Below are 12,744 nucleotides of genomic sequence, written 5' to 3'. Positions count from 1 at the left end.
CCAAGCTGTCCCCTCTGTGCAAATCAAATGCTCGACATACCAAACACTGGACAAGGACAGTTTTATTTGTCCGAGATAGAACATGTGTTATGTCTGTGCTGGACATGTGTTTCATCCAAGCTTGAACAAGCAGTCAAACACACCCTTAATGGGGCCACCTCCCTGCAAAGTAAACCTCGGGTAGTCCACCGACCCCCATATCTTGCAAGGACTGACCCCCACCGACCCCCATATCTTGCAAGGACTGACCGGAAAAAGCAGTGGGGTTTATGTGAATTTATTCTATGTTTGGGAACTGAGATAATGTTCATGCCATTAAGCTCATCTTCCAGCTGGAAGTAGACCTTCATATTACTAAAGCCATTCAATGTTTGCTTCATCCTGTTTTTTCTTTTCTTTCTTTCTTGTTTTTTATTTTTTGACAGGCAAGCTGTGGGATAACCTCATGTAATTCTAATCCGAGTCCTTTAGGTTCTGATAGTGCGACCCTCAGCGATTCAGCTATCTCACTTGAGCCTGCAATAGATTGTTCGTTTGATACATGTTGCACCAACTGATGTGGTCACATTATTTCCTAACCACTTCAGAACCCTAAATGGATTGTATTTGCGAGGGCTCAACTTCTCGTATATCCCTATAGAAAATTGTTTCGGATCTAAGTGATGAGTTGTGAAGCCTGATTCAGAGTTTTTGCCCTTACAGAAAGGAGAGTCCGGGGGCTTCCTGCGGCACGAGTCTCGATTTTTTTCTTGGGCTTATGTTTGAGACTCGGTTTCTTATGAATGAAACCCGATTCGTTTAGGGTTAGGGTTGTCGCCCTTACCTTGTATAATTTCCTTTTTTTCTTTGGCTTTTGTAACAGTTAAAGAAGAGCAATAAAGTTTTTATTTTGAGCGGCCGTGGTTTTTTACTCCCTCTCGGATTTGAGAGGTTTTTCCACGTAAATTTGTGTATCCTTATTGTGTTTGGTTTGATCGTTCTTGTTTATTGTTTCTTGCTTGCTGTTTTCCTAACACTAAGTAGACCATAACCAAGTCATCCTCTGCAAAACTGTCAACCCCTTATAGATCACATAATTTTCTCTTTATTTTGAATTCCATTTTCTCTTTATTTTGAATTGGGAATGTATTTCATAATTGACACAATATCCTGAGCCACAGGTGAGGACTCACTAATATAAGGAACCCGAGCCAAATCCACAACATGGATAGGTGACGGACTATAGACAGTCTGAAAAGAAAATCTACCAGTGGATCAATTCACTGTATTATTGTAAGCCAAGTCTTCTAAAAATTATCACCAACTAAACTCTGTAAAAAAAATTTTATTATGCAATTAACCAACTCAGTTTGTACATCAGCCTGAGAGTAATAGGCATTACTAATTTTGAGCTTAGATTTCAATAACGCCTGTTAGGGGTGGGCATTGGGGGCATCCCAGCTCATCAATGACGGCCCGGGCTAAAGGCCTTGTTCGGGCCGGCCCATTGAGAAAACCCTGGCCCACAGCATTAGGCCCATCGGCCTAATTGGGCAGGGCCAGTCATATTATATAATATATAACATATATTATTTATATAATGTATTCTATTATATTATGTTATATATATATATAATGTATCACAATATATAATGCATATAATATATATAATGGGCTGGACCGGGCCGGCATGAAGCCCAACCCCGGGGGCTGCCCGGCCCAGTGCCCCCCTCTAACGCCTATAACAATCTCCAAAAATGACCCAAAAATTGTGTATCATGTTCGGACGTGACAGAACAGGGTAAGCTGTGATAATGTACCACATCACAAAAATAATAAGATGCGACCAAAGATGTGTCAGTGGTACGTTTACAAGGTATGAAAAAGACCAACTTGGAAAATTGATCAAACCACCATTAAAATTGAATCAAAATCTCGTGTCATGTTAGGGAGCCCTAAAACGAAATACATAAATGTGTTCCCCAAGGGCAGTCAGGAATAAGAAGGGGAGTGTAAAGACCTGCCCCTTGGACACCTCTCAAAATCTCATCGCATATTGGACCTGGGTTATCAACAAGTCTGGTTTGTATTGGTACCCAACTCGACCCGAACCTGAATGTTTGGTATGGAAATGGAAAGTGCTGACCCGAATAATATTTGGGTCAATCTAAACCCGACCGAAACAATGTGCGAGTTGGGTTCGTATCATCAGCAGAAAGGATAGTCTGTTAACGACATATTTATTTGTCGCCAACATAAATAGAAGTTGGGATAAGGATACATTTTTCAGAAAGGCTATTCAACATTTATCGTTATTAGATCTCTTAATGACACATTAACCTGTCATTACCAGCTAATTCCTCGGGATGGATTTTCCCTTCCTAGGGAGTTCCTTTAGTGATCATTTCACACATTTTTGGGAATTGTTTTCATGCATACGTTTCATAGTATTTTTCCATGCTTTTCATGCATTTTCTATGTTTTCTCATGCATTTCAGTGTTCTTTAATGCACTTGTTCACGCATTTCATGTATTATTTCTTCATGAATTTCATGCATTCCATACACATTGCATTTTTTAACCTGTTTTCTTGCAGAAAAATAGCCAAACCCCTTAGAAAAGTCTACACACATCCCAATTTTAGATAATACAAGAGATTAAATAGGTCATTACTGACAATATTTATTGTTGGTTATATATTATTTATGATCAATAATAATATAAATGACAATAAATATCATCGCTAAATGCATCAGCCTTTTACAGTCGCTAATATTACTATTTTTTATGACAATTATATATCATCATTTTTATAGAAAATAAATTTTTATGATAGATATAGTCGGTATAAAACGGTTTGCTCTAAGATGTCATTGGTAATATTACCCTTAAAGTGACGATAAATATCATCGACTCTCTTTAACATCAACAACAATATTTATCATTGATTTTTAATTAAAGGTGACGATAATTATCGCCGTGTTGATATTGAAAAATCATATATGTTGGAATAGCCGACCATAAATATTGTCAGTTATGTTAGTTTAAACCGACGACAAATATTATCGACTATGTTAGTTCAAACCGACATACATATAGTTGGCTATATTATTTTATGCCGACAATAAATATCATCGGTTTTTAATTAAAGGTAACAATAATTATCGTCGTATTGATATTGAAAAATCATATATGTTCAAATAGCCAACCATAAATATCGTCGGTTATGTTACTTTAAAACGACAACAATTATCATCAGCCATATTAGTTTAAACCGACGATAAATGTCGTTGGCCATATTATTTTAAGCTGATGATAAATATCGTCGGTTATATATTAAAGTCGACGATAATTGTCATCGTAGATATTGAAAATCATATAAGTTCAAATAGTCGACGATAAATATCATCAGTTATATTTAAAAATTGATGATATATTGTCGACATTGACTGTAATTTTTTTTTACAAATATAAACCCTGAATTAAAAAAAAAGAATAATACAAACAATTAGCACAAATCATCTTAGAAGTAAAAAATACATACATGCATTTCTTCATGGTAGTATAAAGAAATACTCATAGGTCTGTCAAAGGCCTGCAATTCCATCAAACAGCAAGAGAGTGAGACACAATAGGTAACCTCCAGTGAAAATTGTCATCATCAGATTATTTACAACTTGGTAGAGAGATTGTTAGCAGTTCATCATTACAATAAATTAACAAATTTTAAGTGAACTTTACAATCTTGTAAATTAACTTTACAGTGAAAATACAACCATGCATTCATTGCAATCTTGGCAATTTCACAAGTACAAGCAGAATTGTAACTCAAATTTGTAAGCAACAAACGCAACTATGAACAGCCATATAAGTGTGCTAGACTAGTGATTGTTAGCAGTCTGAACTTGATCAGGATAAATGATAGTCCCCACAATCTATTTGTGCCTTAATGAGTGCAAATCCACATGAGGTAGTAGTTGCAGTAGGTGTAACTTCCTGAGCATGAGATGGGATGAGCCAGAAATGCATAGTTCACCATAATCATCTTGGCCATAATCACACTAAGTCCACAGCTGCACAAGCCTATCAACAAGAACTACTAGTGTTTGGCATGAAAACACCATTAATCAGAAAAAAATCATACTTTACATATATAAGCCAGGATAAGATGCTAGATGGTGACCTAAGAAACATATAAACCACAAACAACATTGAAAACCACATGAACGATGAGCATAGAAAAGGACAGATTTACATATGACTAATGAGTGAACTATTTACAACAGGATATGTCAATCACGTATGCATATCATATGGCAAGCCATTCATTATAAAAAATCTAAAACACCCATAACATAATTTATATACAAATTAATCTATGACATTAAAAATCTAAAGACAAACTAATTCAATGGAAAATCTAAAACCCAGGACAAAAAAAAATTACATTATCAGAGCAAGCAAGGTAAAATTTGACATCATGTGGCAATTTTTCTTGACATAGGTAGAGGGGGAAGCCATCTCATCTCTGCAAGGATCATGTGATGATTAACAATCTCTTGAGAAGCTTCTATTGGTCTTCTTTCTGAAGACCACATAAGATTTGGAAACATATTGGCCAAACTGGATGCAAACTATATGGAAATCATAGATCTCTCACTCCCTGACCACAAAACAGAGCTAGTGAAGGCATGTGAAGAAGTTGGTTTCTTCAAAGTCACCAACAATGGAATACCAATGGATTTCATATCAAGGTTTGAAGCTGAAACAATCAAGTTTTTCGCACTCCCCATGGCTGAGAAGGAAAAAGCTGGGCCTGCTAACCCATTTGGTTATGGTAACAGGACAGGGCCTAATGGCGACATCGGCTGGTCGAGTACCTTCTCTTGCGAGCTGATCCTAATTTCATTTCTCAAGGACCTATGCATGTTTCTAATGGCAACCCATGCTCTTTCTGGTAATAGGAATGTTTTGGAGGGAAAATGACAATTTCTTAATTTTTCGTGATGGTATGACATTTTCCTAAGCAAATGAGTGATAAACCTGATGCAAAGACAAGTCAAATCACACTTAAGGATGTATAAATACAAAGACAATATGGTTAATCCTTTCTAACAGTTTTGTTTTCCACTCTTTTATAATCTAACTCACAGTGTCACCATTTTAGTGGTGGTATGATTTAATATCTTATGTGAAATAATGTGATAGCCACATTTAGAAATCGTATGTATATATATATATATATATATATATATATATATATATATATATATATATATATATATATATATATATATATAGAGAGAGAGAGAGAGAGAGAGAGAGAGAGAGAGAGAGAGAGAGAGAGAGCTGAAAGAGGATCAACATTATCACTCATGAAGATCAACAAAATGTTGAACCCATGAACCGAACAAAATAGAAAACAAAAGGAAAAGGAAAAGAAAAAAAAACTACAGCCAGCTAGCAACAAACAACAAAGCCAAGCTCAACCAGGATCCTCTGGATAAGAAGGAACCACCGATGAGTGAACGTTGTTTAGACGGAAGGAGAGGTCTCTAAGATGCATACGTAGAATCGTGTATACATCAACCAAGATTTTATGGACAAGATTGTTAAGGATGACCGGAATTTGACGGAAAGTAGCATCATTGCGTGCCATCCAAACAAACCACCAAGTAGTAAGCAACCATGTCTTCCAGATCAGTCTCCACCGCTTGCAACATCTAATTTCAATAGGGCCTAGGAGCAGATCAAGGGCAAAAGACTCATCTTTGACAATTACGTTCGGAGATCTCCACGTGCTATTAAATAGGGCCACGAAGATTGGGCAGGACCAGAATAAATGAAAAGTAGTTTCTTTAGAAGCTTGACACAACACACACCAACTTGGAAACTGAAAGCCCAACTTCTTTAAATAACTGTGAGTCTGAACCCTATCATGCAAAATTAACCAAGCCAAGACCTGAGATCTTGGGGTAGGGCCCTTACCCCATAACGCACACTCAGGGAACCAATCTGCCCTTGGGGGGAGCAACGATCTATACACTTTGTGGGTGTGGAACACACCATTTGGTGCAATAGCTCAATGCAACCACTGATCATAATGACCCGCATCCCCAATTTGATCTCTGAAGGATGATAAGACTCTCAGCCACATGCTTTGCAAGTGCGAGATCGCCAGCCCCCCGATTCCATGACGAAAATTAGATAAATCAGGAGCACCATATTTAGCATGAAGCAAACGTTCACAAGGAGAACCTAGTCGATGGGCCATCCAACATTGCTTGGCCACAAGAGCAATACTCCTCTGTCTTGGAGCAAAAACACCTAAGCCAGCCATATGCTTAGGTAACACCACCGTTCGCCAACCAACCAAATGGCGCTTACTCTTAAGCTGACACCCAGACCAAAGAAAATCCGTCATTAAATGACAAATCCGCTTCTCCACGCCCACAGGCATCACGAACATTGACATGAAGAATTCAGGGATAGAAGAAAGAACATGTCTGATTAAAGTTAGACGACCAACAATGGAGAGATAAGACGCCTGCCACGAAAAAAACTTGTTTTTCACTTTTTGAATAGTTGGAGCCCAAGCAGCGGAAGAGAGGCGCTTCACTTGTAACGGCAGGCCCAAATATGTCATCGGCAACTCAGAGATTGCACAATTGAAAATCCGTTGATCCGCTGCAAGCATAGGATACTGAACATTGAACATAGTAATAGAGCATTTGCTATCATTTAGGGAAAGCCCAGAAAGAGAAAAAAGAACTGGAGAATAAGCTTGAATCTAAGCATTTGTTGCATGTTTGCTCGCCCAAAAATAATCATATCATCAGCATAAATAAGAATATGGTCCAAAAAATTTGAAAGATCTAGAGGATCTATCAGGCGCTTCTCCGCAGCACGCTTGAGCAACACCACGAGACCCTCAGCAATGACATTGAACAACAAAGGCGATAGAGGGCAGCCTTGCCTTAGTCCATGCCCCAATTTGATCTGACCACCTCTAGTGTCGTTAATCTTAATCATGGCCATAGCATTAGAGACAAATTCCCTCACCCACCTAGAAAAACGACGACCAATGCCAAAATTGGATAACATTTGAAATAAGAAGGGCCAATGCACAGAATCAAAGGCTTTATGAAAATCTAATTTAAGAGAAAAATAGGCCTGACCACTAAGATGTAAGGAGTGAATGACTTCAGAGGCCAAGATGAATGAATGTTGAATCCTCTTATTGTGGATAAAGACGAACTGAGAGTTTGAAAAAATTTGGTGAGCCACGACCTTCAACCTATTAGCCAACACCTTGGCAATCATTCGATAAAGGGCACTCATAACAGAAATCGGGCGAAACCTAGAGATATCAGTTGCAGCATCATCTTTCGGAATTAAAGAAATAATTGCCAAGTGGGTTTGAATAGGCAATCTGGAGTTGCGACAGAACTCATCAAACATGTTAATAACATCAGGCTTCACATAAGACCAAAAAATTCTGAAGAAATCCACATGAAACCCATCATAATCTGGAGCTTTCCACCCTGACAAACCTTTGATTGCCCTAAAAATCTCATCTTCAGAGAACTTCATTTGCATAATTCTAGCTTGATCTTGCCGAATCGAACCAACAAAAACAAAACCAATGACACCCTTCGCAGTAAGTGAAACAGAATATAAATCTTTGAAATACTGAGTGATAGCTGAAATAACGTGCTGATTAAGGTGCGAAACATTCCCAATGGTGATTGATGGGATGACATTCCTCCTATGACGATGAGAAGCATATGAGTGAAAAAATTTAGTATTACCGTCTCCGGCCGCAAGCGATTTCACCCTTGCCCGTTGCTTCCATCTAATTTCCTCTTTGACCCTCCAGTTCTTCAAAAGCGTTGATAACTCAATAGATCTGGCCTGCAAACTTTGCAAGTGGGAATCAGATAGAGACTCCGGGGAAGACATAGTTTGATACAATGTTGAAATCTCTTGCTCCCAAGTAGTCATTTGCTGAAATTTAACCACGTCTCGATTATGGAGCCAAGCTTTGATATCCTTAGCGAGACGAGATAGCTTCTCATGACACCGGATAGCTGCCCACTGCTCATTGGAGGGCTTGTTCCAAGAGTCTGAAATAATAGTATGAAAATCTGGCTCCTGGAGCCACCATTGTTCAAACACAAAACTCCTGGCGTAATTAAAACCACCCCCCCAAGTAGTGATTAACTGACCATGGTTCGAGATAGAAGGAGCCAACAAGACACATTTGACATCTGGAATGAGATCCAGCAAATTTGGAGTAACAAAAACCCTGTCAAGAACTCTGCAGCATGGGCGAATCCGCCTATTCGACCAAGAGTAACGCTCCCTAATAAAAGGAATTGAGTAAAGGTGATGCCGATGAACAAAATCTTGAAAACCTCGCATAGATGAATTGGGAAGAACGAGGTTATTAGAATCCTGAATAGACAAAAGGCAATTAAAATCTCCCATAAGAAAATGGTACTCCCTGTTTGAGACGACAATCCTATTTAAGTCGTTCCAGAAAGCAGGCCTCATGACAGCGTGATTAGGGCCATATACAACAGTGACCATAACCCTCCTGCCACTGTCTTGCAAAGTGAAGGCAACAGACAAAGAAAACAGACCCATGTCCAGTTGAGAAATATTTAAAGATTGCTTCCCCAATATATATATATATATATATATATATATATATATATATATATATATATATATATATATATATATATATATAGAGAGAGAGAGAGAGAGAGAGAGAGAGAGAGAGAGAGAGAGAGAGAGAGAGCATACAAGAGTGCCACAATGGAGAACAATGGATGCAGAGTATAAGGGGTATTGAGGAATTGGGCACAAAATCCCATCTTTTTAGATATTAAAAGCAATTGCATCATCATATGAACCTGAGACAGCAAGAAAAGCAATAGTATTTGCTAATGCTTCTTGAGATTGTGGTATAAAGATTACAACTAAAATTATGTCATCAAAAAAGAAAAGCGGATGAAATCCATAAATCACGGCTGACTCCATCTGTCAGGAAGATATCATATGAATTGCATGGGAAACCATCACGAGCAGCAATTCCTTCTGCTATAGCATCCCACAATCCCTTGATTCCTTGTAATCAGTCGAGGAACAATAGGTTACGTGTTCAGTGCCAATCCTTATGGTCCCAAAATTTTCTCAAATTCAAGCTTGCATTCTCTAATGTGTCAAATACCTGACTATGACTGTATGCATAGGTAGCTCTTCTAGGAATCTGATCCAAACTTTGTGAAGCTCTAGCAATCAAATCAGAACCGAAAACACATTCAATGGGCATTGTTAACACACTAAAATATACAGGGTTTAATGGATACAAATGTGGATGCAAACTAATCATGGGGTACATTTGTCCAACCAATCATGATTCTTTGAAATAAAAAAAGTACAATCAGGTGCACACTAAACTAAAGATTATTTTGCATAAAGTTTCTTTTGGAGTCTGCTTCCTCTGAGATCTACAAACTGAATCCTAGCTTAGCATTTACAGCCCATAAAGCTATGATGAGCAACTATTTCAATATAACTAATTAATCAAAACAATACAATGATTGCAATAATGGTATTTAGAAATACATATTTTATCAGAACAAAAGAATTTTGTTTCAGAAGCAAATAGACCACAAACAAGACTATGTCAAATCATCCAAATCTAGGCGGAGGATCTCATGCACATATTCATACCTGCACAAACAAAATTGAACATGAAGATCTCAATGCAATATGAACAACCATAGAATATAGAAAATAAAATATATATTTAGTAAAAAAAACTGAAATTATTTAATAATACATTTTAGCTTGAACTTTGGTCTTGTTACAGTAGCATTGCAATCATTCCCTCAAACTGTGTTAGCCTAGCTTCCAATCCCACCACCGTACCCTCAAGGTGTCAAACTCTTCTTTGGTGGTGCCCAGGTCTTCTTTGGTGGTCACCAATTCTTTCTTAGTTGATTTAAGCTCATGCCTAAGGGCATTGTTCAATGCATTGGCAGCAGAGCATGCTTGGGTAGGTATCGCATAACTCTCTATGCCTCTAACATAGCCAGGTTATGTATCAAAGACTTCTTTAAGTATCAAATTTAAAATATGTAGACTAAACAAGAAAGTTAGTGATTTGTATATGTTTAGATTATGAATACTGAATTTGGATCTAAATCCTAGCATTCGGGTCTAATATGGATCTAGATATTAAATTAGGTAGTAGATTTAAGTAATGGTATTTGGATCCAACCCAATTAGGTTTGATATAATAGGAATGGATTGAGTTTGATATAACTCAGGATATTTGGATCCAATCTTATTTGATTGGACCCAAGACGCTTCGAATAACGTCATTATTGTTTTGACAAAAAATTTAGTCGATTAGTGGTTCACCTATTAAATAGAAGTTCACCTTGACGTTTCTCATTTCCAGGGCTATCAAATCGACTATTTAAACATCGAATTTTGTTAAGTCTTTGAATCTGTAGGCCTCCTAGAAGGTTATCATGTCATTAGAGCCTAAGTCAGGGTATGAAGTCTCCACCTTTCTTTTTTAGCTTAAGTAATTTCAAAATCTAATGAATTAGGATCCATAATTTATTTTTTATTTTATTAATAAAGAATATTAATAGATATTAACCTCTTATATTAGAGATGATACTCTTGTCTAAGTCCATTTATAAATAGCGGCCTTTATTAGGAAGATTAACTAGGTTAGTTCTCTCTCCCTCTCCCATTCTCATTAGAATTCTTCTTCTTCTTTCTTCTTCTTCTTCCTTAGAGCGTTTTCAGTATCCATTGAAGTTGCTCCAAGGTGCTAAGATGAGAGACAAAGGTGTTGATACATCTGAAAATATGTTTCAGGTAAGATTCATCCTACTCATAGCATAGATCAAATGCAAACATATAAACCATGGGTCTTGCTAATTCTACTGGTTGATCCATGGTGAATTACAACTGGAATAGATTTGGAATATGTTTTAAAAGTGTTTTTAATTTAATATCATGCTTTAAAACAGATTTGCAAAATCATTTTTGGTAAATCTATGCTCAGACGGCTAAACCAAAAAATCAGGTAATGTGAAATGCATAGTTTTGCATTCCTATATAATTTTAGATGGTTGTATCTTTGTTTTCAGCAAGATTGGATGTATATTTGCTTTATTACATGTGTTTACAGTATGAATCATCTTCCTGCAAATTTATTTCATTTGGTTTCGCATGCTAGCATCTTAAACTAGCTATTTAGTGTAAAAATCATGATTTATTTTGATAGTTTAGATTCCAAAGCATGTATTATGATAATATGACATCTCTTTATCACTGTAGATGATGTTTAGATATTGTCCATGCGTTGATGCATGATTAAAAAATAAATATTACACATTTAATCTTGACTTTTCTTGTTTTTATCATGATTTATATTGTATTTTCCATGTTGTCTTGATTTTCTTGAGTAACTCATTGTGGTAAAATAAACATAACTTTCAAATTGGATCACTAATGGTTAAACCCTTTTATGGAGACCTTCCAAACATCTGAGAGGTATCTCAAAAAATTTTTAGGCTATATTGGTGGTATAAAAGTAAGAGTTATGACTACTGTAACCCAAGACAAAAATTATGTCCTGTGTGCAAAGCAATTCTTGACAACCAGTTTTGCAAAAAATATAATAGATCAATAATTTTGAGTTTACAACTGATTTTTGGATATGTTATGCACATCATATGAATAGATCTGAAAAAAATAAAAGAAACACATTTTTCATTTTTGTAAATCTTGAGGACTCACACAAATCATATAAAACTCAAGATTCTGTAGAAAATCTAGATTTAGAACTGTCACAGATAAGGTCCAGTTCAGAAAATCTAGAAAAATCATATGATGAAGTTTTTTAGCAAACTTAGATTATTTTGACAGGTAACAAGTATGACTTTCACCAAAAAAGTTTAGAGGATAAAATCTCTCTTGAATTGGGTCTGGTGACTACTTCTTTGAGAAGTAAGTTTTTGATAGGTTTTGTCAAGATAGAAAAATAGTCTCGAGTTCATGAATTTATATGGGCAAAAAAAATCATTTTTCTGAGATCTATCACTTGTATTTGAAAGTTAATAGCCTCAGATACTACTATAAATTTTTATAGAGATATATTTTTTCATTTTGATGGTCTATCAGACCTGTGAACAACATACAAATTCTGATGTTATACAGTTCTTGATTTTTTATAATATCTTGACTTGTGAATCTATTATGCCAAAACCATATGCTTGATGATGATATGAGATGTTAATGATATATATGTAGATGTGAGATTTGTCATGAAAATGTTTTATGTAAGCATGTGTATTATTTGTGTATGATTGCATATGAGACTGCATGTTATAACATGAGATTTAAGCATGATGAGTGGGTCATGTAGTGTGCATAAGCATGCATATGTTATTTTTATGAAATTCATGGTTTGTGCAAAATTGAAATGGGTCTCATGCATCATGTAGTGTAGTATGTGACATGTGTTATGTTGTAAGTCATGTGAGGCATGCATACATGGGGCTCGAATGTGAGTCAGGTTCGGTGGAACGAGGGGTGCTAGAGAGCACCTAGTTAAGTTGTAATAAATATGAGCATACACACACCTTTAAGTTAAACTCAGTTATTCCTTAAGTTGAGTACATACCTTGAGATACTCTTGGGTACTCCTTAATGTGAGTACGTACCTTG

Source organism: Nuphar pumila, chromosome 12 (genome assembly GCF_984573655.1).
Source record: "Nuphar pumila chromosome 12, dmNupPumi1.hap1.1, whole genome shotgun sequence".
NCBI classification, from domain to species: Eukaryota; Viridiplantae; Streptophyta; class Magnoliopsida; order Nymphaeales; family Nymphaeaceae; genus Nuphar; species Nuphar pumila.
Note: the sequence above shows the minus strand (reverse complement) of the source record.